Source organism: Apodemus sylvaticus, chromosome 16, assembly GCF_947179515.1.
Source record: "Apodemus sylvaticus chromosome 16, mApoSyl1.1, whole genome shotgun sequence".
NCBI lineage: Eukaryota > Metazoa > Chordata > Mammalia > Rodentia > Muridae > Apodemus > Apodemus sylvaticus.
Window position 1 is genome coordinate 40,523,920 of NC_067487.1, and position 24,588 is coordinate 40,548,507.

At 41.6% G+C, this 24,588-nt stretch overlaps 1 long non-coding RNA gene and 2 pseudogenes across 1 annotated transcript; 2 read left to right on the top strand and 1 right to left on the bottom strand.

The window, feature by feature from the left end:
- The window catches only part of LOC127667031 (uncharacterized), a 175,711-nt pseudogene that overhangs the window by 122,976 nt on the left and 28,147 nt on the right, over nucleotides 1–24,588 (top strand).
- On the top strand, nucleotides 16,716–19,851 carry LOC127667039 (uncharacterized). The gene is made up of 3 exons (XR_007973773.1): nucleotides 16,716–17,437; nucleotides 19,103–19,229; nucleotides 19,659–19,851. It is a non-coding gene; the product is annotated as an uncharacterized LOC127667039 (long non-coding RNA).
- On the bottom strand, nucleotides 22,857–23,853 carry LOC127667032 (uncharacterized; annotated as a pseudogene).

The window sequence follows — 24,588 nt, forward strand, 5'->3', positions numbered from 1 at the left end:
CTGCCACACAGGGATCCTGGCCAAGTACATAATTAGTCACCCCTTGCTTGTCCGCATTGGCAGATCCCACAAATGGAGCCTGGCCAGAAGCAGAAAGGATTCTTCACAGCTGTGAGTTGCAAACCAGGGATTTCTTCACAGTAGAGGGCGCTCGGGTACCAGCACTGTGCCTTGCCCCAATTCCACCTGGCCAGAGGACTTGCTGACAGAACCATCCTCTCAAGCAAGTGCTTGAGACTTGCCTCTGAGACAAATTCTGCTCTGTTGTCAACCATCCAGGGCTGAAATCCCACAGCGATTTCAAACCACCTACTTGATTTCGGTTCTCACCTCTTTCTGTTTGCTGACAGGATCTGACTGCCACTGTGTCTCCAGGAATGCCCCTCTCCCACATTACCAAGGTCCAGTACCTGAGCTTTGGGTTATGTATTTCCGGTTCACCCCTGACTGTGACTTGTCAGCCAAGTCAAGTTCCCCTGTGCCATCAGCAGGCAGAGGCTGAATCCACCTTGATTGCTAGCAGCAGAGTTGATTTTGTTTAAAGGTGCTTTCATTTTCAGTTTGAACCAGACTTTGTCAGGGATATTGTGGGATCCTTTGCAAACCCAGGGTCCAGAAAAGGTGGAGGAAACCCTGGATAAACCGCTGGCGCCTATGTATATAGGAAATGGGATTCAGACTAAATTTCATTTACATTTTGGATTCTATCTGCTAGCCATCATTTCTTTTCTTTTCTTTCTATTTATTTACTTACTTACTTACTTACTTACTTACTTACTTACTTACTTATTGGTTTTTCAAGACAGGGTTTCTCTTGTAGCCCTGACTGCCCTTGAACTCACTCTGTAGACCAGGCTGGCCTTGAACTCCCACCTGTCTCTGCCTCCCAAGTACTGGGATTAAAGGCACGCATCATCTTTTCTAAATGGAGGAAAGCCAGCTGATTTCTCAGGTTCGTGTATTGCGTGCCCAGCACCTTAGGGAAAAAACACATTTTCAGTCTGGTAAGTCACCAAGGCATCTGAGCCAGGCCTTCCTTGTAAGACACATTAAAGCTCTGTGTTAGGTTTTGTCTGTGTGGATTTTTAATGCTGTCTGGTTTCAATCTGTACCTGGGTAATCTAGGTAATGTCTGGTAACATTTATACAGATTTATACATTTTGGGGATTTTTTTAGGATGAACATATTTCTTTTATTTCCTATTTCTACACCCTCCCAGGTACATATTCCAGCTCTCCTTAAAATTCACAAATGTGTTGTCTAATTGATATCCCATGCATATTTTTATTTATACATATATTAGTAAGAATGACCACCATAATGTTTTTAATTTTGTCTTGTTTCTCCGTGACTTGTCCATTTACACCCAATCCGACTCACCTTCCCATCCCTCCTTATCCCTCCTGTGCCCTTGAAAACCCACTTGCAAAGAAACCAAATATAAAAACAAATAAATCCAAGTGATAAACAAAAATCTAACCTGTTGGAGAAATATAAAGCTTCAGAAAAAAGAGTCAGTCTTTTACAAAACAGCAACAAAAAGCTCTCCCCTGTATTAAAGCACTGAAACACTGCCCATGAAACATACCTTGCAAAAGAAAGCAAATATAAGCCGGGCGTGGTGGCACACACCTGTAATCCCAGCACTTGGGAGGCAGAGGCAGGCAAATTTCTGAGTTCAAGGCCAGCTTGGTCTACAGAGTGAGTTCCAGGACAGCCAGGACCACACAGAGAAACCCTGTCTCGAAAAACAAAAAAACCAAAATACCAAAAAAAAAAAAAAAAAAAAAAAAAAACCAAAAACAAAAACAAAAAAAACAAAAAACAAAAAAAATAGAAAGAAAGAAAGCAAATATAAAAATGAATAAATAAATTTAAAAAATGTCTCTGTGACAGCTAAGGTGTGTCATTTTGTGTCACGAAATATACTTTTTTGCCCAAACAGCGTTGCTCATGTCTTGTATGAGAAATTTCCTCCACTGTGAAAAGCCTTTCTTTCAAATCTTTTTTATTTTTACACGATGTTACCAGATTTTAGGAGAACTACAACTTTTCAAATGTTTGCAAAGCCCTGTGTTAGGTTTTTATTAAACTGTATGTGTCTTTTTTAAAAGGCTCTGTGGTTTTAATGCTGGACTGGAGAGTATAGCCAATATCTGAAAACTTTTGTTTTGTACAGTTTTGTGATTACTGATCAGTCAGAACATGTTTCTACTCTTTCCTGTTTCCAAATCATCCGATGCATACGTCTCAGCTCTCCTTTACATTTGTAAACAATTTGTTCTCTAATTGTTTTCCATGAAAATTGTTATTTATAAAGATATAAATGTGTATAAGCTCTTTAACATTTTTAAACTTTCTATTGATTATTTGTAAATTGAACATTTGCATCCTAATCCTACTCAACTTCCCATTCCTCCACATACTCCCTGCAACACCCACTGCAAAAGAAATCAAATATAAAAAAAAAAAACAAAAAAAAAAACAAAAACGAACTTCTTGTCTTTTTGACAGCTGAGGTTTGTCCAGGTGTGTGATGCAATATTCTGTTTTGCCCAAAGAGATTTACCAGAAAATATTCATTGCAATGGGTGGTTGGTCTGGTTTGAGGTTTGTAGCGTCTCCTACAGTAGTGCTAGAGGATCTCTGGACCTCCCCTCATAACACTGCAGCCCCTTTCTATGTCCATTTACACTTTTAACTATATGCCTGATGTTACACTGTAGCAGGTCTCTATGCATGTTTATGGATTTTAATGTTATAACTCAAATAATGCTGCATCTGCTTTCTATGAATTGACCTGGTTGGGTTTGGTGCTACTGTTGGTTGGAGCTTTATTTTACCTCTTTGGTGTTAAGCCTCTATGAATGGCTGACTAGCATTTGCATGTCCAATGTTATTGGAGTCTAGAGAATCAACACACCCCAAAGAAACAAACATTGACATCCCTTATAGCCCTGTTTCTAAAAGTTAGTTGATATAACCAAAAAAGTATCCAGTGGTAAAAGACTGAATGAAGAGTTTGTGGAGATCAGATGTGCAAGAATTACTGTTCTTCACAAGAAGACTGAAGTTTTATGGTCTGCAGAAAAATGCTTGTGCCTGAAGAAAGTCACACTCAATAGATGACCAAGTCTCCAGATGACAGAGATCCAATGTCTCTCACTCATGAGCCCTAGGCTTGCTAGATACATGAAATCAGGTTTTCTTCTTGTTGTAAGAGAGAAGCTGAGTGAAATGTGTGGAGAAAATTTGGGTAATGAACTGAAGGAGGATTGAAAGGCAGGAGGGGCAATACCCAGAAAGATAACACATAGTTGCACAAAATCAACAACAGGCAACTCCACATCATTGTGTTAGAGTCCATGATGGCAGAGAGAAGAACTACCTAGAATGCTCTCACTTGATCCACCACCAGAAGGCAAAAGAGAGGAGGGAGGGGGCAGAGAGACAGAAAAGAAGGAGACAGAGAAACAGACAGAGGAATACCTTCAGCCACTTCCTTCCAAAAAGAACATACTTCCTCATCTTTCCAAAAGACTACAACCAATTAATCCTACTAGGATTCCACAAAGGACAATGTAGCAGGTCCTGTCTTAGCATTGGAATGGCTCAGTGACCAGGCTGGAAGAGTCCTGAGATTAACTGTCCTGGACCCAACCAATCAGTCCTGGTCACAAGGGTGGCTGTCCTTCTGGCCTGAAGATTCTCAAGCAATATCTAAGCAAAACATCTTCTCCAAACCCAACACTAACATTACATATTTACAGGTTAGAGATTCACAAGGAAACATAGTCAGTACTTGTTGATTATCTAGTCCATCTCCAGGATATCTAAACTGAAAAGGGTTGTACTTGTATAAATGTATAATTAAGAAATAACAATTTTCCTTTAGTGATTTTTGTACTTGAAACAGAAATTCTGTGAGAATGTCTAATATTTTCTTTTGTTGAGAAATATAGAAGAGCTCTACTTCCATGTCTGCTCTTTACAAAAGAAATTTTGGAAGGCTGTCATTGGCTCAGTGAATCAAGATGTATTACCGGAGTCCTCGCATCTCCGTTGAAAGTTCCATGTGATGTGAATTAAAGAAAAAGATGAAAATTCAAAGGAAAACATGCTGGTCAGTATTTCTGTGCAATGCTTATTTTATCTTCTATATAGACTTCCTGAAAAAACGATGTTCAGAGAGAAAACTGTAAGAAATGATACTTAAGTGTCCTCCTCACTCTGAGAGCTGTGTGATCAATCTCTAGCCTGGTACATGACTTAGGTCACAGCTTAGGACTTTCTGGAGGAAAGAAGATGACTTAAGATTCCTGAGAATACTACAAAGATAAAACTACAACACACAGTCCCAGAAAGTACAAAAACACTATCTTGGAATCACACCGGATGTAGACCTGCTTGAGCACTAGTACCCACATCCTCAGCATGGTGTAGAGAACACAGTTGGCCCTGGAGGGAAAGGGTGGGCTACAGTTGTTGTTGTCCATGTCTCCTTGGGATGCCTGTGACTCCTTCGAACTCTAACTCTGAGAGACCTCTTTGCCCTTCCTCATGGCACAATTCAATCTGCTATAGTGTCTCAGATTCTTCAAGCTCTCAAATACACAAAAGGTCTATAAATCCCAATATGCAACCCAGCCATCATCAGAGCAATGACTTAACTCTCCACAGTAAAAACATGGCTCAGACTTGGAATACCTTGTACTCAGGGCTGGCAAGACATGTATGCTTGGCAGTGCATGTTCTGCAGAATCTGATGTCCCTTTGACAAAACTGGGACAGGACCACATCATCTTCTTGGCTTTATTCAAGGAACTCAGTGGGCAAGTCACTGACCTCTGATTTGGAGAAGACTCTAGTTAGTGGATTGTACTCTATACTTCATGGCCCTTCCCAACCATTACCCTGTGAGAAACTGGGTTTTAAACCCACAATCCTAGCATCTGATTGCATTGCCTAAGTAGGCAGGATTCTGCCCAGTCTGGTAGAAAAATCCTTTCAACCCAGAACCTAAGGGAAAGAAGCAGATCAGGAACAAAATCCGAGGCATGTGGATCTCTGATCTCAAGGCCATCCTGGTAATCAGACCTAGTTTTGAGTCTACAGATAGGGCTATACAGGAAAACCTAATACAGGACCAAGTTCCCAGATGACAGAGATCCAGTCTCTCTCATTTGTGGGCCCTAGGCTTGCTAGATACATAAAATCAAGTTTTCCTTTTATCAAATGTGAGTAGCTGGGTAAAATGTGTGGGAAAAAGTTGGATAATCTTCTCAAGGATGATTGAGAGGTAGGAGGGTAAATAGTGAGAAAGAGAACTCAGAGTTGCATGAAATTAATGACATGCAGATCCACATCACCAGAATCAGACAACTGGTAAATATATCTGTTAGTTTTCCATGGCTCTGACAAAATAACCTAACCAAAATGGAAGCAACTTATGAAAGAAGTGGTTATTTTGTATTATGAATGCAGAGGTTTATATTATGTGACAGCAGAGAGAAGGAATGGCTAAGATTTGCACATCTTAATCTACCACCAGATGGCAGCACCAGAAGAAGGGAGGGAGAAAAAGACATGCACAAAGACGTGTGTGTGTGTGTGTGTGTGTGTGTGTGTGTGTGTGTGTGTGTGTGTGTGTGTGTGTGTAAACAGACAGAGAACTCCTGGAGTCACTTTGTAAAGAGATCACACATCCTCAGCTTTCCAAAAGAGTTCAACCAACTAGGAACCAAACATTCAAATATGAGCCTGTGACGACCACCTTCATTTAATCAACCACTGAATGAATGAATAAAAAATGGATGGATGAATGAATGAAACAATCTATTTATAAAGAGTGACAAAGCTTCCATGCTGATAGTCTATCAATTAACGTCAGGGTGCATGCATTGAGAGGTTCAGTAGGTACACTGCTACATCTGTGTGTCAAGATCTTTCCTTCAGCTCTCTGAAGACTGAAACACCAGAAAGTTCTCAGGTTATCTCCAGTTCCTTGCCTAGAAAAAATACAGAGCACTTTGGTCATTTTGTTTTTAAGTTCTAATACATGTTTATTTGCTTGCCTAATGCTCTGAAGGTATGAAAGGTTGAATTTGATAGATTATTTCCAGAGGGATGCAGTCCATCCCAGCAAGGTAGGCACAGCAGCAGGAAGAAGACGCAGTTGTTCTCACTGCATGAGCACTTAAGAAATATAAGAAGTGGGCCCAGGCTTTCAAATCCTCTAAGTCAATTTGAACCTGAGTGGACAGATTCCTGTGTCACAGACAGAAGGCATGGCAGCATGACACAGAAGCGTGATTGTCACGTTGTTCAAAGTTCTTTCTTGTGGTGTATGACAGGAAGCAGAGCATTGACTTTGCAGCCCACAGATGCTTATGTGAGAGGAATTCACAGGAGACTAATGGGCTGACCACTGATCTTACCTTCCTTCCTCCTGAGCCAGGGGTTCTCTTCAAGATCCCCTTTCTGAATGGCCTGCTGCAGCTCTGCTCTCTGCCTCCTTCTTTCCTCACAGCTTCTTTGATCTCTGCTTCAATGGAGGACATTGCCCTGGGAATTCAAACTCCATGTGAGATCATCAATGTCCTTAGCATCTGTTCTTGCACAGGAGTTCTGCAGTCTCCCCTGCTGACCCTCCCACACCTCTCTACTCCTGAGTGAGCTCAGAGCTCCTTCCTCCCTAAGTTATCATACTCAGGAACACTGTAGATCTTAGACATCCCAATGCTACAGGAAACTACCCAGCTTTGATTTTCTTTAAGAAACATCTTCTCCTGTACACTTCACGTGGGAGTCAGGAGATTTTGGAATGACTTCTGAATAAATCAACAAGTTGAAAAATGAAATATTAACATAATGAATTAAATTAGACAATAAACCTATCCTAGGTGGTTTTGACTTTATGAAAATTTGTAAATAGTATTTGAGGTGCATGAAACATGTTTCACAAAACTATGCTGATTTGTAAAATGGAGATAACCAGGGTTTGACAAAAACTGGTGTTCCTGAACTTTAATGTGCTAATATGTAAAGTTAAATGGGTTATCTGAGGGAAACAACATGAAACTACACAGCATAAATTCAGCTTGCACTTCCTTTGCCTTCATGATCTAAGTGAGAAGTTAATCCATCTCTGAAAGGTTAAATGTTTCATAAAATTAGCTTTTCAAGTTAAAATCCTTGAGTTAACGTTAAGTTAAAGTTAAAAGTGTCTTCTGTAAATAAATAATAATTCTGTAAAAAAAAAAAACAAAAAACAAAACAATCCATCAGGCCAGCCAGTGGTGGCACATGTCTTTAATCCCAGCACTGGGAGGCAGTGGCAGGCAGATTTCTGAGTTAGAGACCAGACTGGTCTACAGAGTGAGTTCCAGGACAACCAGAGTTATAAAGAGAAAGCTTGTCTTGAATTACCAAAAAAAAAAAATTAAAAAAAAATAAAAAACAAAAAATAAAAAGAACCAATCAACCAATCAGTCATGCTCATAAAAAGTCAATCCCTTTAATGTAGTCTGAAATATCTAAAGTCTCAGTGTCCTATTCTGATTCAATGTTTGCCTAGACAGTTTTCAGCCCTCTACCCAGCCTTCAAATGTCCACACATTGGAGATTTCCTTGGCCTTCAGCATGGTCCAGATATAGTCACCAAAATAATTAAAGTGACCTAAATTAACAAGAAACATATAGGTTTAAAATTAACTGATGAACTTATGTTTATTAACATTTCAAGGTTTCCCTGACCATGATCTAACATTTAGGTAAATAGGTGGTTCTGCATTTAAATTTTTGTGCCTCTGAGCTTGGTTTTCTTTGACTTGTCAGAGAAATAAGACTGTTATTTATCTGATCATTAATAAAAAGGACTTAAAGCTTTTAGTTGGCTTCATTAACATGGTTGTCAATAACTAATTTTGTGGTTATTATTAAATCCATCCTTTTTTGTTTTAACTTTATTTATTTAATGTGTGATTATTCTGCGGCATATACATCCACCTACCTGAAGAGGGCATCTTATCCCCTTATAGATGGTTGTGAGCCTCCATGTGGTTGCTGGGAATTGAACCCATAACATGGTTGTCAATAACTAATTTTGTGGTTATTATTAAATCCATCCTTTTTTGTTTTAACTTTATTTATTTAATGTGTGATTATTCTGCTGCATATACATCCACCTACCTGAAGAGGGCATCTTATCCCCTTATAGATGGTTGTGAGCCTCCATGTGGTTGCTGGGAATTGAACCCATGACCTCTGGGGAGCAACCTGTGCTCTTAACCACTGAGCTGTCTCACCAGCCCCTATTAAGTCCATCCTTAAATGAATATTCAACTTGTACAAAAATATTTGAATGAAATATTAATGTATTTAATATAGAGTCAATCCTTCATGTAAAAAAAATCTAAGCTTTCAATAAAAACCTACTGTATATGATAAATGTGAGTTTTGAATGAGGACAATCATTTAAAAGATACAACAAAAGGCTCTAACCCTCCAAATAAAAATTCACCTTTGGCTGCACCACTGCAGTCTCAGCGATGTGGCTGCCAACATGGAAACTGAAGAAGGAGACCAGCAATAGACGTGCAGACCTGGAAGTGGGGAGCCCGGGAGCCCTCAGCCTGAGACAGACTAACAAATAACTAACTTAAACAGCATCAACATCAAGCAACAACAACACCACAAGGAATCAGAGACTAACAGAAACAGTTTTCTCCAGGGAAGACCTCCCAAAATCATTATCCAAAGCCAAGTCCTCAGCCTCGAAATAATATATACAAGTGACAGTGTACAGACTAATCAGGGTGTGTTTGTATATTATGAACACACACACAAATACACCTACTGTAGGATATACACACAAACATGCAATACAACACATATGTGCTACACACACAGAAAAAGAGGCACATGGAAGGGGTTGGAAGGAAAAAGAAAGGCATGGAAATAAGGTTATTATATTATAATTTCCAAAATAACATAATTTAATAAAATAAACTTTTTGAGCCAGGCTTGGTGCTTTACACTTAAAAAAAAAAAAAAACATTTATTTCATTTATTTGAGTACACTGTAGTTGTTTCCGGACATACCAGAAGAGGGCATCAGATATCTTTACAGATGGTTATGAGCCACCATTTAGTTGCTGGGAATTGAACTCAGGACCTTTGGAAGAGCAGTCAGTGCTCTTAACCACTGAGCCATCTCTCCAGCCGGTGCTATACTCTTTTAATCCAAGCTCCCAGCGGGCAGCAGGAGAATCTTTTTAGTGCAAGGGCAGCCTGGTTACATAGCTACTTCCAGGACAGCCAGGACTATAGAGAGAGAAAAACTATCTCAAAAATAAATAAATAAATAAATAAATAAATAAATAAATAAATAAAATAATACATTAATTAATAATAAAAACACATTCTTTCTAATTCAGTCTCAATCCTCTAACTAAACCCAGTTTTATAAACAAATACCTGGTGCTCTTAAAAGTCAACATTGTTCGTGGAGAGTCAACTCTTTGAAAAAATGTTCCTCCTCTGTATGACACACTGTCCTCTTCCTACAGACTCTGCCTTTTAATCATTGTCCACCATTACAAAACATAAGTATTTTCTCTCATAATGGAGCTTCAAAATCCTATTTAGATAAAAACTGGAAATTTTACCTAAAATGTGTACTAAGGCATGGGACTGTCTCCAAGAGGAACACAGATCTGGAAACAAGCAAAAGGTTAACTATGTAACAAAGACATTCTTAAAGTTTTAAACTTAACCTGCGGGATGAGTCTTGCAACACTAACCAATGACCATGTTTCAGTGTCTACACCTGGAGAATTACTTAGTTTCTCCTGAGGTTCCTGATCCTGAATCAGAACTGGGTCTTGGCAGAGATGGGATTGAGTCTGCTGCTCACACTCAGGCTACTGTGAAGATCGTGTGGGGAAAATACAGCTGCTTCTTGTTTCTTTGATTGTTTGATTGTTATTTTGTTTTTTTGCTAGGTTTTTTTGAGACAGGGATTCTCTGTATAGCTCTGGCTGTCCTGGAAATCACTATGTACACCAGGCTGGCCCTGAACTCAGTAAACTGCCTGCCTTTACCTCCAGAGTGCTGGGATTACAGGCATGTGCCACCACTTCTCTGTCAGCCCCTTTTTCTTAACTAGTGCAAGTGCCCTGCTGGGTGTTGACTTGCCAGACTAGGACATCAGGGACTGTCCTCCAAAACTTGGCTTGTGCGGAGGTGGGGGTACCACGTGCCTCCAGGTCCAGATGCACCCTGGAGTGTGATTGTCCAGTCTCCTGGACTCCTGACTCAGGCAGACAATACCAGGATTTTGCTTCATGGATTGCTGTTGGTCTTACTGCCACCCCCTTCTGGATTCCCATCCACCCACACACCACCCATCCCCAGATAAGGATGGGTTCAATCTGGAATGGACACTTATCTGGGGTGGAGGTTAAATGTTGGGAGCTCCCAGAGTCTCAGAGCTTGTGCAGCTGGTTTTGGGTGGGGCAGATTTCTGTCCTAAGATAGCCACCAGTTCCTCTTTGGCTGGGCCTGCAAGATTCTGCAAATTTTCTTAGCCTAGCGGGTGCATTTTTACATTGCTGACTGCAAGCAGTTTGCAGGTGCCAGCTTGACCTGGGCAAGCACAGCTAGAAGCTTGCTTTCAGCTTGGTGGAGTCTGGACTTGGCTGTGTGTTTTCAGCCAATCCCTGACCATGGTAGATATGCTGCAGAGGAACTTTAGTTCCCTAGAAATCCAGGTCCTTTGGGACCAGTGCAAGCTTATTCTGTGGGTACCTAGTCCCAAAGTGCACCTCAGCCAGACCAGTACCATCCCCAGTAATCCACCAGGGCTCACCCTGCACTGGCTGAATTTTCTAGGATCTTCTCCATCTGCTCAGCCCTGACCTGCATTAAGTTTCTTTTGCTCGGCTGCTGACAGAGCTTTAATTTCTTCTTCTGTGCCAAGGTTCCCTTTTGGATTTTAGCAATGATGCAATTTAAGAAGTTCCCCACCCTGCAATGTCTCGGGTTTTTTTTTTTTGGGGGGGGGGGACAGTTGGAGGGTTGGCAAACCAGGATTGGCTGTTGTAGCTGGCTGGTTTCTTTCCAAATGCAGAGCCAGCTGGCTGCAGCAGGTCTTGCTCTAGCACACCAAGCAGCTAAGCAAGTACAGTTGTCCTAAACATTGTAATACAGACACACTGAAACAGAGAAACTTCAGAGGATGGAGAAACACAGGCCTTAGCATTACCTCCTCCTGCTGAGGACTGTGTTTGGCTATGGAGCCCAGTTACCTGTCACTCAGGGCGACAGAGCAGGGAGAGCTACAGAGGCTCAGACTCTTTGTGTCCCCACCTGGGAAAACCTTCAGCCATGGTCTGAGCCTTGCTACCCAGGGCTTATAAGATTTATAAGACAGCAACTGTCAGGCCAGTTAAGGCCATTCAGACAGAGTATGGAAATATTGTTAAATATTCTAAATCGTGTGAAATTATAAATGACCTGGGATATCAAACTCTCTCTCTACTTAACAACACAGGAAGCCTCACCACACCTGTTTCCTGGAATCGTGGAGTCATAGAAGTAGAAATGGCACTTAGCATGCTGAAGATATACTTGGATAGATGGGTCAGACCTGAGATTCCATAAACAAATTCATGCCAAAACAACACTTGGTTTGTTTTCCAAATACAACCCCCCTCCTCAAGACAGGGCTTCTTTGTAACCTCTTCAGACCTTCCCAGAGCCCTCCTCTGCAAATTAAGGAGCTGGTTTCTTGCTCCTGGGTCAGAAGACAGGCAACATGCTGATTGGATTACTCTGCACTCCTGGTCCTATAACACAGTGATACCAATGGAAGCTGGGATGTCATGAAACTGTCAGTCTTTGGTCCAGCAAAAGAAGAGCCCAAAAACCCACAGAACAGAAGAAATGCCTTGATAGGTTTTCTTCTGGAAGAAGGTTAGGATCTACAATACACAAATAACTCAGATTTTTTTTTATCCCTTTAAATAAACACTTTCTCTTTATTATTTCTCATTTTCATGTTTAGTGGTATTCTACCTAACTGTATGTATATCTATGTGCAGGTGTTATATGCCCATGAATTACAGTTACAGAAAGTTGTGAGCTGACATGTGTGTGCTAGGAACTGAACTTGGGTCCTTGGGAAGCCCGGCTAGGTATCTTCAGATGAACTCTGATCTGTTTAACTGCTGAGCCATTTCTCCAGGCCCCAGAATTCAGCATTGCTACTGCTCTTAAGATGAGCTCTGATGTGCTTAATGGCTGAGTCATTTCTTCACAATGAAGAATGTGTTTGGTAGGAAGATGCTTGCAATGAGAGAGAAAGAAGTCAGTCTCAGAGTATCAGACCCTGCATGTCCCCCAGGTGTTGCTCCTGCATCTGATAGAAACATGAGATACTACATGTTCTTGAGGTAGGAAGACAGCTGGAGAGACTTGGAGAACTAGGTGGCATAATGGGAGGAGAAAGACTTGAGAAGTGACTTGGCACTGGATGATGGAGGATGGAGTAGTCTCATAGCAAATTACTTAATTGCATGAAATTAACTTTGTGCAAACAAAGGTCCTCCAACACACAATAATCCTGAAATGAGTTAGTAAATGAATGCATGTGCCCATGAATTGATGAGTGAATGAGAAAGCATCCTGTGGGGAGACTCTATCAGGAGCAATCAGGGTGCATGGCTTGGTGGGTTCAGTGTGCAAATCATCACATCTGGGGTGCTTGGGTGTTTTCTGCAGCTCTCCAAAGACAGAAGCACCAGCCAGATCAGGATTATTGCTGTAACTCACACCATGCTGAAAGAATCAGAATCAATGTCAAGCACCATTGGTCATTTTGCTTTCAAGTTCTGAAAAGGGTGGGTTTTCTCCTGCTTCCTCCCCCACCTATAAATGCAAGAAAGGTTTATTTTTTGTGAGTTGCAGTTGGAGACAGTCCATGATAGCGGGGTAGGCCCCACAGCAGGAAGAGGAGGCCTGTTGGCTTCACTGCATGAGTAGTAAAGAAGGAGAAATGTAGGCTTAGATATTTGAAAACCTGCTTTAAGTATTGTTCTTTAATGCTTCAACCTCCCTTTTAGCTCAGCAACAGCCAGAGGTAGGGGAAAGAAACATTCATAGGTAATGGGGGATGTGGGCCTGTGTAGAGATAGTTCTTTGGAGCAATTGCAATCTTCATTGTCAAAGAAAATGCAAAATGCAAAAAGGTCCTAATCCAAAACATCCAGGAAATCTAGGACACAATGAGAAGACCAAACCTGACCATAATAGGTGTAGAAGAGAGTGAAGATTCCCAACATAAAGGGTCAGTAAACATTTTCAACAAAATTATAGAAGAAAATTTCCCTAACCTAAAGAAAGAGATGCCCATAAATATTAAAGAAGCCTACAGAACTCCAAATAAATTGGAACAGAAAAGAAATTCTTCCCTTCACATAACAGTCAGAACACCAAATGCACAAAACAAGAAAGAATATTAAAGGCAGCAAGAGAAAGGGGCCAAGGAAGATATAAGGGCAGACTTATCAGAACTATACCAGACTTCAGAGACTGAGTGCCAGAAGATCCTGGGCAGATGTCATACAGTCCCTACGGGAACACAAATGCCAGCCCAAGTATTATACCCAGCAAAACTCTCAATTAACAAAGTTGGAAAAATGAAGATATTCCATGACAATACCAAATTTACACAATATCTTTCCACAAACCCAGCCCTACAAAGGGTAATAGATAGAAAACTGAAACACAAAGAGGGAAACTAAACCCTAGAAAAGCAAGAAAGTAATCTTCTCTCAACAAACATAAAAGAAGATACCCACCACACAAACATAATTCCACATTTAACAACAAAAATAACAGGAAGTAACAATCACTATTTCTTAATATCTCTTAATGTCAATAAACACAATTCCCCTGCCCAAAAAGACGTAGACTAATAGACTGGATACAGAAACAGGATCCAGCATTTTGCTACATACAATAAACCCACCTCAATGTCAAACACAGACACGATCTCAAGGAGAGGACTAGAAAACAAATTTCCAAGCAAATTGTCCCAAGAAACATTCTGGAATAGTCATTCTAATATGGAAAAAAATTGACATTCAAGTAACCGTTATCAAAAAAGATAAGGAAGAGCACTTCACAGTCATTGAAGAAAAAGTCTACCAAAAAGAATTCTCAATTCTGAACATCTATGCTCCAAATGCAAGGGCAGCCACATTCATAAAAGAAAGTTTGCTAAAGCTCAAAGCACACATTGCACCTCACACAACAATAGTATACTTAAGTGACACCAAAAAAATCCATCAGAGAACTCCTGAACCAGATAAATAACTTCAGCAAAGAGGCTGGATATAAAATTAACTCAATCAAATCAGTGGCTTTCCTCTACTGAAAGGATAAACAGGCTGAGAAGGAAGTTACAGAAAGAATACACTTCACAATAGTCACAAATAATATAAACTACCTTGGTGTGACAATAACTAAGTAAGTGAATCTGTATGACAATAACTTCAAGTCTCTGAAGAAAGAAATCAAAGATCTCAGAAGATGGAAAGACCCCATACTCATGGATTCACAAAATTAATATAGTAAAAATCTTGCCCAAAGGAATCTACAGATTCAAAGCAATCCCCATCAAAATTCCAACTCAATTCTTCATAGAGTTGGAAAGGGCAATTTGCAAATTCATCTGGAATAACAATAAACCCAGGATAATGAAATCTATTCTCAACAATAAAAGAACTTTTGGGGATACGGATCAACATCTCTGACCTCCAGCTGTACTACAGATCAATTGTGATAACAACTGTATGGTATTGGTACTGTGACAGGCAGGTAGATCAATGGAATAGAATTGAAGACCCAGAAATGAACCTACATACCTATGGTCACTTGATCTTTGACAAAGGAGCAAAAACTATCCAGTGGAAAAAAAGACAGCATTTTCAACAAAAGTTGCTGGTTCAACTGTTGGTCAACATAGAAGAATGCAAATTGATCCATTATTATCTCCCTGTACAAAGCTCAAGTCCAAGTAGATCAAGGACCTTCATATCAAACCAGATACCCTGAAACTTCTAGAAGAGAAAATGGGGAAACGTCTCAAACACATGGGCACAGGGGGAAGTTCCTGAACAGAACACCAATGGCTTATGCTCTAAGATCAAGAATAAACAAATGGGACTTCATAAAGTTGCAAAGCTTCTGGAAGGGAAAAGACGTGGTCAATAGGACAAATGGCAACCCACAGATTGGGGAAAGGTGTTTACCAATCTAACCTCCAATAGAGGGCAAATATCCAATATAAACAAAGAAGCCAAGAAATTAGACTCCAGAGAACCAAATAACCCTATTAAAAATGGGGAACAGAACAGAATTCTGGGGATCTAAACAGAATTCTCAACTGAGGAATATCGAATGGCTGAGAAGTACCTAAAGAAATGTTCGACATCCTTAGTCATCAGGGAAATGCAAATCAAAACAACCCTGAAATTCCACCTCACAGGAGTCAGAATGTCTAAGATCAAAAACTCAGGTGATAGCAGTTGCTTGTTAGGATGCAAAGAAAGGGGAACAGTCCTCCATTGCAAGCTGGTACAACCCCTTTGGAAATCAGTCTGGTGGTTCTGATATTACCTGAGGACCCAGATATACCACTCCTGGGAATATACCCAGTAGATGCTCCAACATATAATAAGGATACATGTTCCACTATGCTCATAGCATCCATGTTTATAATAGTCAGAAGCTGGAAAGAATCCAAATGTACCTCAACAGAGGAATGGATACAGAAAATGTGGTATATGTACACAATGCAATAATACTCAGCTATTAGACACAATGACGTCATGAAATTCTTAGACATATGGAAGACACTAGAAAATATCATCCTGAGTGAGGTAACTCAGTCACAGAAGAACACACACAGTATGTACTCACTGATAAGTGGATATTAGCCCAAAGTTTGGAATACCCAATATTCAAATCACAGACTATATGAAACCTGCAAGGAAGGAAGACCAAACTGTGGATGTGTATCTTAGACAGGTGAGCAAATTATGTAGAAGACATATACGGAGACCAAGTGTGGAGCAGAGAAGGAAGGAAAAGCCATGCAGAGACTGCCCCTCCTGGGGATCCATCCCATCTACTATTAGAGTGGATGGGGACATGGGTGGGGGAGCACCCTCATTAACTGGGAAAGGGGATAACATTTGAAATGTAAATGAATAAAATATCTAATAAAAACAATTTAAATTTAAAAAATACAAAACAAACTAGATACCCTTGTCTTTGTGAAAACTTATAAAATTCTATTTGGGGAGATATCTCACAAAATCATAAAAGGTTTTGAACATATTTCAGAGTGTTAATGACTGCTCTTTTTTTTAAACATTACTGTGTCTGTTTTGTATTAAGTCTCATTTTGCTCATAACGTGAAATTAAATTCCTGTTCTCAGAGGAGGCTTCCCAGAAGTAATTATTCAGAGATGACACTGAAAAATTCTCCTAAAATATAACAATGGAATTTCTCATGTTCTGTTATCCAATACTCTGGAAATCCCCCTAGGGGATTTCCCTTCGGGGAAAACAGATTAAGCTGAATCATTGCTAGAAACTGAAAGCAAATGTGGGTGGAGAGGAAGCAATGACCCTGTCAGCAGCCTAGAAGAAGAAACCTAAGGGGACCAGACCTGAACAGCTGTAGGAGCATCTAGGAGGCTCAGCCACTGCTGCTGGGCTCTGAGGAAGGAAGAGAGCTGGCCCCAGAGCACTGGGGATAACGCACCCCTCCTCCCCCCACTTTCCCAATGCCAGCCTCTAGGCAGTCAGGGCTGGACCTAGATTTTGGAGGACTTGGAGTTCCTCCACAGCCAGCTCAGACCAGAGTTATGCTGACAACTCACAGCAAAATTCAGACAGTCTGTGAGCAGCCCTCCTACTGTGTTCAGCCTGGATCACCCTGGCACCAGAAAACCTGCTTATCTTCAGCAAAGGAGCCTTTGGTCTCCTCCACCTTGGATGACTGACAATTCCAGATTGAAGCCATCCCTAGGGGGGAGATACAGAAAGGGGACTGGAAACCCAACAGCCATCTAGGCAGCCACAACCTCCTGTTTGCCTGCCTGAGCACCTCTCAGGCCAGGCTATGGAGGACCACCCTGCTTGCCCAAGCCTGGAGGCTCAACAGCCAGCAGGCCACTTGGAGCAGTTTGGAAAAAGGGATGGAGCTGGGAGCTTCAGAACTGATGGGAGCTGCAAAAGAGAGTGGGGTTCAACCCCAGCAGAATCATCCCAGTCTCTGCCAAGGTTTCTGATCCTGGAGCCTGAACCACAGCAGTAGAAACTAAATGTCTCCCAGTGTAGACACTGAACGCTAGTCCTAGGTAAGTGTTGGTTTAACTTTTAAACTTTAGAAATTTCTTTGTCACAGAGTTAAACTTTTGCTTGTATCTTTACATTTGTTCCTCTTTGAGACAGAGCCATACCTCAGTAAAAATTTCAAGTATAAATGAGAGTTTTCTTCTAAATGCGATCCTGAAGCTCGGTAACAAACCGAATGCATATGTTTTGTAATGATAACTTCTGACATCTTGGATGGTTTTGCCTCCATCTACTATGCAAAGTTTAGCAAACATTGCATTATGGTTAAGCTAGTTCTATTTCACTAAAAGTGTGGAAAGCTGTAAGTGGAAACACAAAACATGTTCACAGTCCATTCGACATTTATGTTGTTAAACAAATTTAGATTCAGAATCAATGAAGGATTTGAGTTCTAGTAAAAGACTTCCAATTTTTAGCTGGCTTCATTAACATGGTTGTCAGTGATTTATTTCTGGAGTTACCTTTAAGGTAATTCTTAAATATAAGTTCAACTTGTACAAAAATATTCATCATTTGAATAAAATTCAAATCTGCTTAATATAGATTCAATCCTTCATGTCAAAAAAATCATCTAAAGTTTAAGTGAAAACCTGATCCTTTCAGTAAAAAGTGAGGTTTTGAATGAAGACTTGCTCATTTATGAAACAAAACAACAACTAGTTCTACCCTGTATTAAAGCAGTTCCTGCTCATGTAAATTCACCATTTGCTGCCTCGATACAAGTTTTTATTAAGAAAGGCAACTTTAAAGTAAATATCCAAATACCTCACATTTCTGTACATTGCTTCTCATGAGAGGTGGTTTACTGCTTTATGTCATGCTTATAATATTTCTAGGTTTTGTGAAACTTCTTTCATGAGTCTGAAAATAATATTTATAACTTTTAACAAATTCAACACTACCTAGGATCACATTTTATTGTTTTTTTTACATTAATGTTTAATTGTTCATGAAGTATATCTTTTTTTAAATTTTTTAATTTATTTTCTATATTCTTGGTTTACATTCTTGAAGCCTTTCCCTTTCCCAGTCGCCCCCTACCCCCATATGTCTCAGAAGTCCTCTTCTCTCCATCCATTCTCCTATCTTTCCCCCTCCCTTTTCTCTGTCCTGTATTCCCCTACTGTGCTGGATCAAGCCTTTCTAGGATTAGGGCCCTCTTATTCCTTCTTCATGGGAATCATTTTATATGCTAATTTTATCTTCAGTATTCAGATCTTCAGGGCTAATTAATATCCACTTATCAATGACTGCATTCCATGTGTATTCTTTTGTGATTGCCATACCTTGCTTAGGATGGTATTTTCCATTTCCATCCATCTGCCTAAAAAATTCATGAATTCATTGTTTTTAATTGCTGAATAGTACTCCATATATTTTTGAATGTGTTGATTAATTCAGAGGACATTCCTAAGTCTCCTGACTCCCACATGAAGTGTGCAGGAGAAGATGTTTCTTAAAGAAAATCAAAGCTGGGTAGTTTCCTGTAGAATTGGGATGTCTAAGATCTACAGTGTTCCTGAGTATGATAACTCAGGGAGGAAGGAGCTCTGAGCTCACTCAGGAGTAGAGAGGTGTGGGAGGGTCAGCAGGTGAGACTGCAGAACTCCTGTGCAAGAACAGATGCTAAGGACATTGATGATCTCACATGGAGTTTGAATTCCCAGGACAATGTCCTCCATCGAAGCAGAGATCAAAGAAGCTGTGAGGAAAGAAGGAGGCTGAGAGCAGAGCTGCAGCAGGCCATTCAGAAAGGGGAACTTGAAGAGAACCCCTGGCTCAGGAGGAAGGAAGGTGAGTTCAGTGGTCAGGCCATGAGCCTCCTGTGAATTCCTCTCACATAAGCATCTGTGGGCTGCAAAGTCAATGGTCTGCTTCCTGTCACATAACAGAAGAAAGAACTTTGAGCAGTGTGACAATCACGCTTCTGTGTCATGCTGTCTGTGATGCTGGAGTCTGTCCTCTGAGATTCAAACTGCCTTAGAGGTTTGAAAGCCTGGGCCCACTTCTTGCATTTTTTAACTGATCCCTCACAGGGAATTACTGGCCCCTTCCTCCTGCTGCTGTGCCTACCCTGCTGTGAGGTACTGCATCCCACTGGAAGTATCTCAACCAAAATCAACCTTTCTTACCACCAGACCAGGGGGCAAACAAATAAACATGTATTAGAACTTAAAAGTAAAATCACCTAAATTGCTTGACAGTGACTCTGCTTTTTTCTAGGCATGGAACTGGAGATAACCTGAGAACTTGCTTGTGTCTCAGTCTTCAGAGAACTGCAGGAAAGATCTGAACACCCTGATGGGTGGTGTATCTACTGTACCTCCCAATACATGCACCCTGACTTCAATTGATGGAGTATCAGCATAGAAGCTTTTTCTATGTTTATTAATGAATTTGTTCATTTATTCATCCATCCAATTTTCATTCATTCATTCATTCATTCATTCATTTATTCATTCATTCTGTGGTAGTTTAAAGGAAGGTGTCCCTCATATTTGAATGTTTGGTTCCTAATTTGTAGAACTCTTTTCCAAAGATAAGAAGATGTGTTCTTTTTGGGAGTAAGTGGCTCCAAGTGTTCCTCTGTCTGTATCTCATTCTGTCTCTGTCTCTGTCTCTCTCTGTCTCTCTCTCCTCTCTCTCTCTTTCTCTCTCTCTCTCTCTCTCTCTCTCTCTCTCTCTCTCTCTCTCTCTCTCATCTCTTTCAGCCTTGTGCTGGGGACAAGATGTAAGTAATCTCAGCCATTTCTTCTCTCTGCCATCTTGGACTCTAACTGGTTAATTTCATGCAACTCTGGTCTCTTTCTGGCTCTTTCCCCTCCTACCTCTCAACCCTCCTTGAGTTCTTTAGCCAACTTTTCTCCACACATCTCACTCAGCTGCTCTCATGTGGTGACAGGAAAACCTGATTTCATGTATCTAGCCAGCCTTGGGCACACAGGTGAGAGTCAGTGGATCTCTGTCCTCTGGAGCCTTGGTCATCCATTGCATGTGACTGTCTCCAGACACAAGCATCTTTCTGCAGACCATACAACTTCATTCTTCTGTGAAGAACAGTCATTCTTGCACATCTGATCCCCACACCCACTTCATTCAGCCTTTCACCAGTGGAAATGCTACTTTCATTGGTTGTGTCACTCAGCTTTTAGAAACAGGGCCACAAGGGAGGTCATTGTTTAGGTATCTCTGGGGTTTGTTCTGGACTCCAAGAACACTGGTCATGAAAATGTCACTCAGCCATGCTAGGAGGCAGAACACCCAGAGAGGTAAAACCAAACTCCAACCAACAACAGCACCAAAACAAACTAGGTAAATCCATAGAAACCAGAGCAGCATTATTTGAGTCCTAACATTAAAACCTCTAAATGTGCATAGAGAAATGCAACAGGGTCATGCCAGACATACAGTTAACACTGTAAAGACACATAGGAAAGAGTTACAGTTTTCTGAGGAGAGTCCCTGAGAGGATCCTGTAGTGCTATAGTAGGAGAAGCTACAACCCGCAAACCAGACACATTGCAGTTCACATTTTCAATTAGAGCTGTTTGGGCAAAAGAGTATATTGTGTGACACACAATGACACACCTCAACTGTCACAGAGAGATGTTTTCATGCATTTGTTTAAGTGTGTGTGTGTGTGTGTGTGTGTGTTGCAGTGTTTCAAGGGCAGAGGGAGGATAAGGAGGGATGGGAAGGTGAGCAGGATTGGGCTGTAAATGAACAATTCACAAAGAATCAATAGGAAGTTTAAAAACATTAAGGAGGATATACTTATTAAAATCTGTGTAGATGAAAATATGCATGGAAGAGCAGTCAGAGGACAAACTGGCTCCGACTTTGAAGGAGAGGTGGGATGTGTGCATGGCCTGCACCTAAGGCAAGAGCAGGTTTTCAGTCTGGCAACTCACTTGAGACCTCAGACCACAACCCCTGGAAGACACAAATTGGCAGCTGCACCAAGAATCAGGTGCAGCTGTGTTCTTTCCTGTGTCAGGAAATTTCCTTTTCCGTGAAAAGCATTTCTTTCACAAACATTTTTTTTTGACATGTTGTCAGTTTTTAAGTAAACTACAGGGTTTTTTGTTGTTGTTTTTTGGTAGGGTTTTTTTGGGGTTGTTTTGTTTTGTTTTGTTGGTTTTGGGTTTTTTTTCCTTTTTTTTTTCTTTTAGTTTTTTTTTGTATGTTTGTTTGTTTTTTTTGTTTTTTTTTTTGTTTTTTTTGTTTTTTTTTTTGTTTTTTTGTTTTTTTTGGAGACAGGGTTTCTCTGTGTAGCCCTGGCTGTCCTGGAGCTTACTCTGTAGACCAAGCTGGCCTCGAACACAGAAATCTGCCTGCCTCTGCCTCCCAAGTACTGGGATTAAAGACATATGCCACCAACACCAGGCCAATTTTTTTTAACAGTATCATTTGCAAAGTTCTATGGTAGATTTTTATTTCTCCGGGTTTTTTGTTTTGTTTTGTTTTGTTTTTTTTAATGCTGTATTGTTTCATGATGGACCTGGACAGTATAGCCAATATCTGGTAACTTTTATGCCGGTTTGTGCACTTTTGAGATTGTCCTTTAGTAAGAACACGTTTCTACTCTTTTCTCTTTCCAAAACTTCCCATGAGCACAGCTCACTCCATAGCCTTCCTCAATATCCTCTCACAGGCACATAACAGGCTGAGACCAGAACTCTACTGGTGGCCTAGGGAGCAAATTCCAAAAGGAATCCGACCATTGATATTTTTTTTTCCTTCCTTTAGAAACACCAGGAGGACAAGACTCCAGGGAAGGAAAGTGAAACCCTGGTGTTCTTATGGAATCACCTGCATACTCGATGTGAGAACAAAGTGGGTTCTCCCAGAATCCCACCTGAAGTTGCTGGGCAGAGTGGGATACTGGTCGAAAAACAATCAGAAACAAAACGACAGAAAAAAAAAACCGCTTATGGTCTTTGTAATCTCAGTCGAGTTTCGTTCATAGTCCTCTGACCACTGAACGGAACTTTGCACGTTGGACATCTAACAGACTTAAAACGTAACTTTACCGATGGTCAACTGAACGATATCCGCGAATGGCAAGCAATCGCAGAATTGATCTTTCATCCTTTAGAAACTCACGAAGCCTGAGACCTAAGATAGGAACAGAAAACCTAGCAATCCCATCATCCCTGGTGTAACTGCTATGGTTTGGTTTCATCGCGCTGGACCACGCCTAGTCCTCCGCGATTGCTGAAAGCCAAAAGACAAACCTCTTTCCCAATGCAAGTTGTGTCAGGGTTGCCCCTGCATGGCCTCTCCATGACTCCTAGAAACCGGCTATCCATGCTGCAGTCATTTCCTTGGAAAACGCAGCGGCACAACCCAAAACATTTCCCTTAAAATCGTTTACTAAAGGCCTAAGAAAAGACACGGAGCATCAAGTACAAATCGCTGTTTCTTTATTGTGGAAGCAGAGGTGTACTCTGAAGCTAACCAGCTGCAGGGAATGAAGAGTTTTGTGGGGACAGATCCGCTTTGACACAAACCTTGCACTAAACGCCAGAAAGGCGCCTGCTGATCTCTAAGGCCCCTGCTGCTAGCCAGCTGTGAAGAATGCGCCCTGACCGAGTCCTTAGTCTACATCTCCAGCCTCCGAAGGACACTGGCTGGCACTCATTGGAGGGACACCCGCCACAGGTCTCGGTGTCGAGCGCGGCGAATGCTTCTTCTGCAGCATCCTCCCGGGTTCCAGAGTGGCTGTTTTCTCCTGTTGTTCCTCCTCCAGGAAGGGGGCGATGGAGTCAGGAACGCTGGAATCCCAGGGGCTCTGGATCCAGCAAGAGTCGGTCCTGAGGTAGATTCCCTCGAAGTCATCGTTCCAAACGGGAAGCGGTTGTTCCTGGTAGTCACCACCGTCGTCTGAAGGGGACACGACGAATACCGGATAGAAGGGAAGAGACCTGGGACCGCTGTCTTCTGAGAAGCTGCCGAGCTGAGGAGATTGGGCCTCTTACTTTGGCGGGACTGACTCCCAGGCCTGCTTCCCTTGCACCGACCAGAAAGTCAACTCCATCCCTCGAGCAGCTCTTACCATTGGGGGACAGCAGCGCGTGAGCCAGTGCGGGCAGCGGAGTCTTCTGTATCCTGCGGGCTCTGGGTCCTGTTCCGGAGCGCCCGACCTTGGCGTCGGCAGACTCGGCACCGCGACCTGAGGCGGGAGTCCCTCCAATGAGTGCCAGCGACTGGCCATCGGAGACTGGAGAAGTAGATTACCAACTTGGTCAGGGCTCTTGCAAGAGCCGGGTATTTATAGTCTTAGAAGAGGGCGGAGTCGGGAGAGTCCGAAAATTACCACAGCAGAAAATGTTCGTCTGCCAGTTAGTCAGCAAAGGAAAGAAAACGAACGAACACTCGAAGCCTACCCTTCCGAGTCTAGATCCGGGACAAAGGAAAAAGCATCAATTTCAATTGTTTGCAATTCTCGGATTGCGAGCAGTCGAGCGAATGCTTCCCATTGGCAAGGATACCGTGCAGTTGACCGTTTTGACATGCCCTGTGTCCTGAAAGATGAAAGATCTAAACGACTTAAAACGGAGTTTTACCGATGGTCAACTGCACGCACTCCGCACGAATGGCAAGCAATCGCTCGACTGCTGGCCATCCGGAATGACAAGCAATCGCAGAATTGATGTTTCATCGTTCAGAGACACGGGGCGCGTGAAGACTGAAGAAACCCACAGAAAACTTAGCGATCACATCACAGCCATGCGTTACTGTGATGGCAGGAGTGGATTCGCTTGCCTGTCCGATTCTGCTCCTGATCCGAAAACGACGTTACAATCAAGGACAAAATCACGGTAAGGAAACCGCATATGCGGGTTGTAATCCGTCGTGTATTCTTCATAGTCCTCGGACCGCTGAAAGGCACTTGCCACCTAGGACGTCTAGCGGACTTAAAACGGAATTTTACTGATGGTCAACTGCATGCAATCCGGAAGAATGGCAATCAGTCGCTCGACTGCTCACTATACGGAATGCCAAGCAATCGCAGAATTCATGTTTCATCGGTCAGAGACACGGGGCGCGTGAAGACTGAAGAAACCCACAGAAATCTTAGCGATTGCATCACAGCCAAGCGTTACTGCGATGGCAGGGGTCACAGGCAGAATTCGCCTTCCTGTCCGAT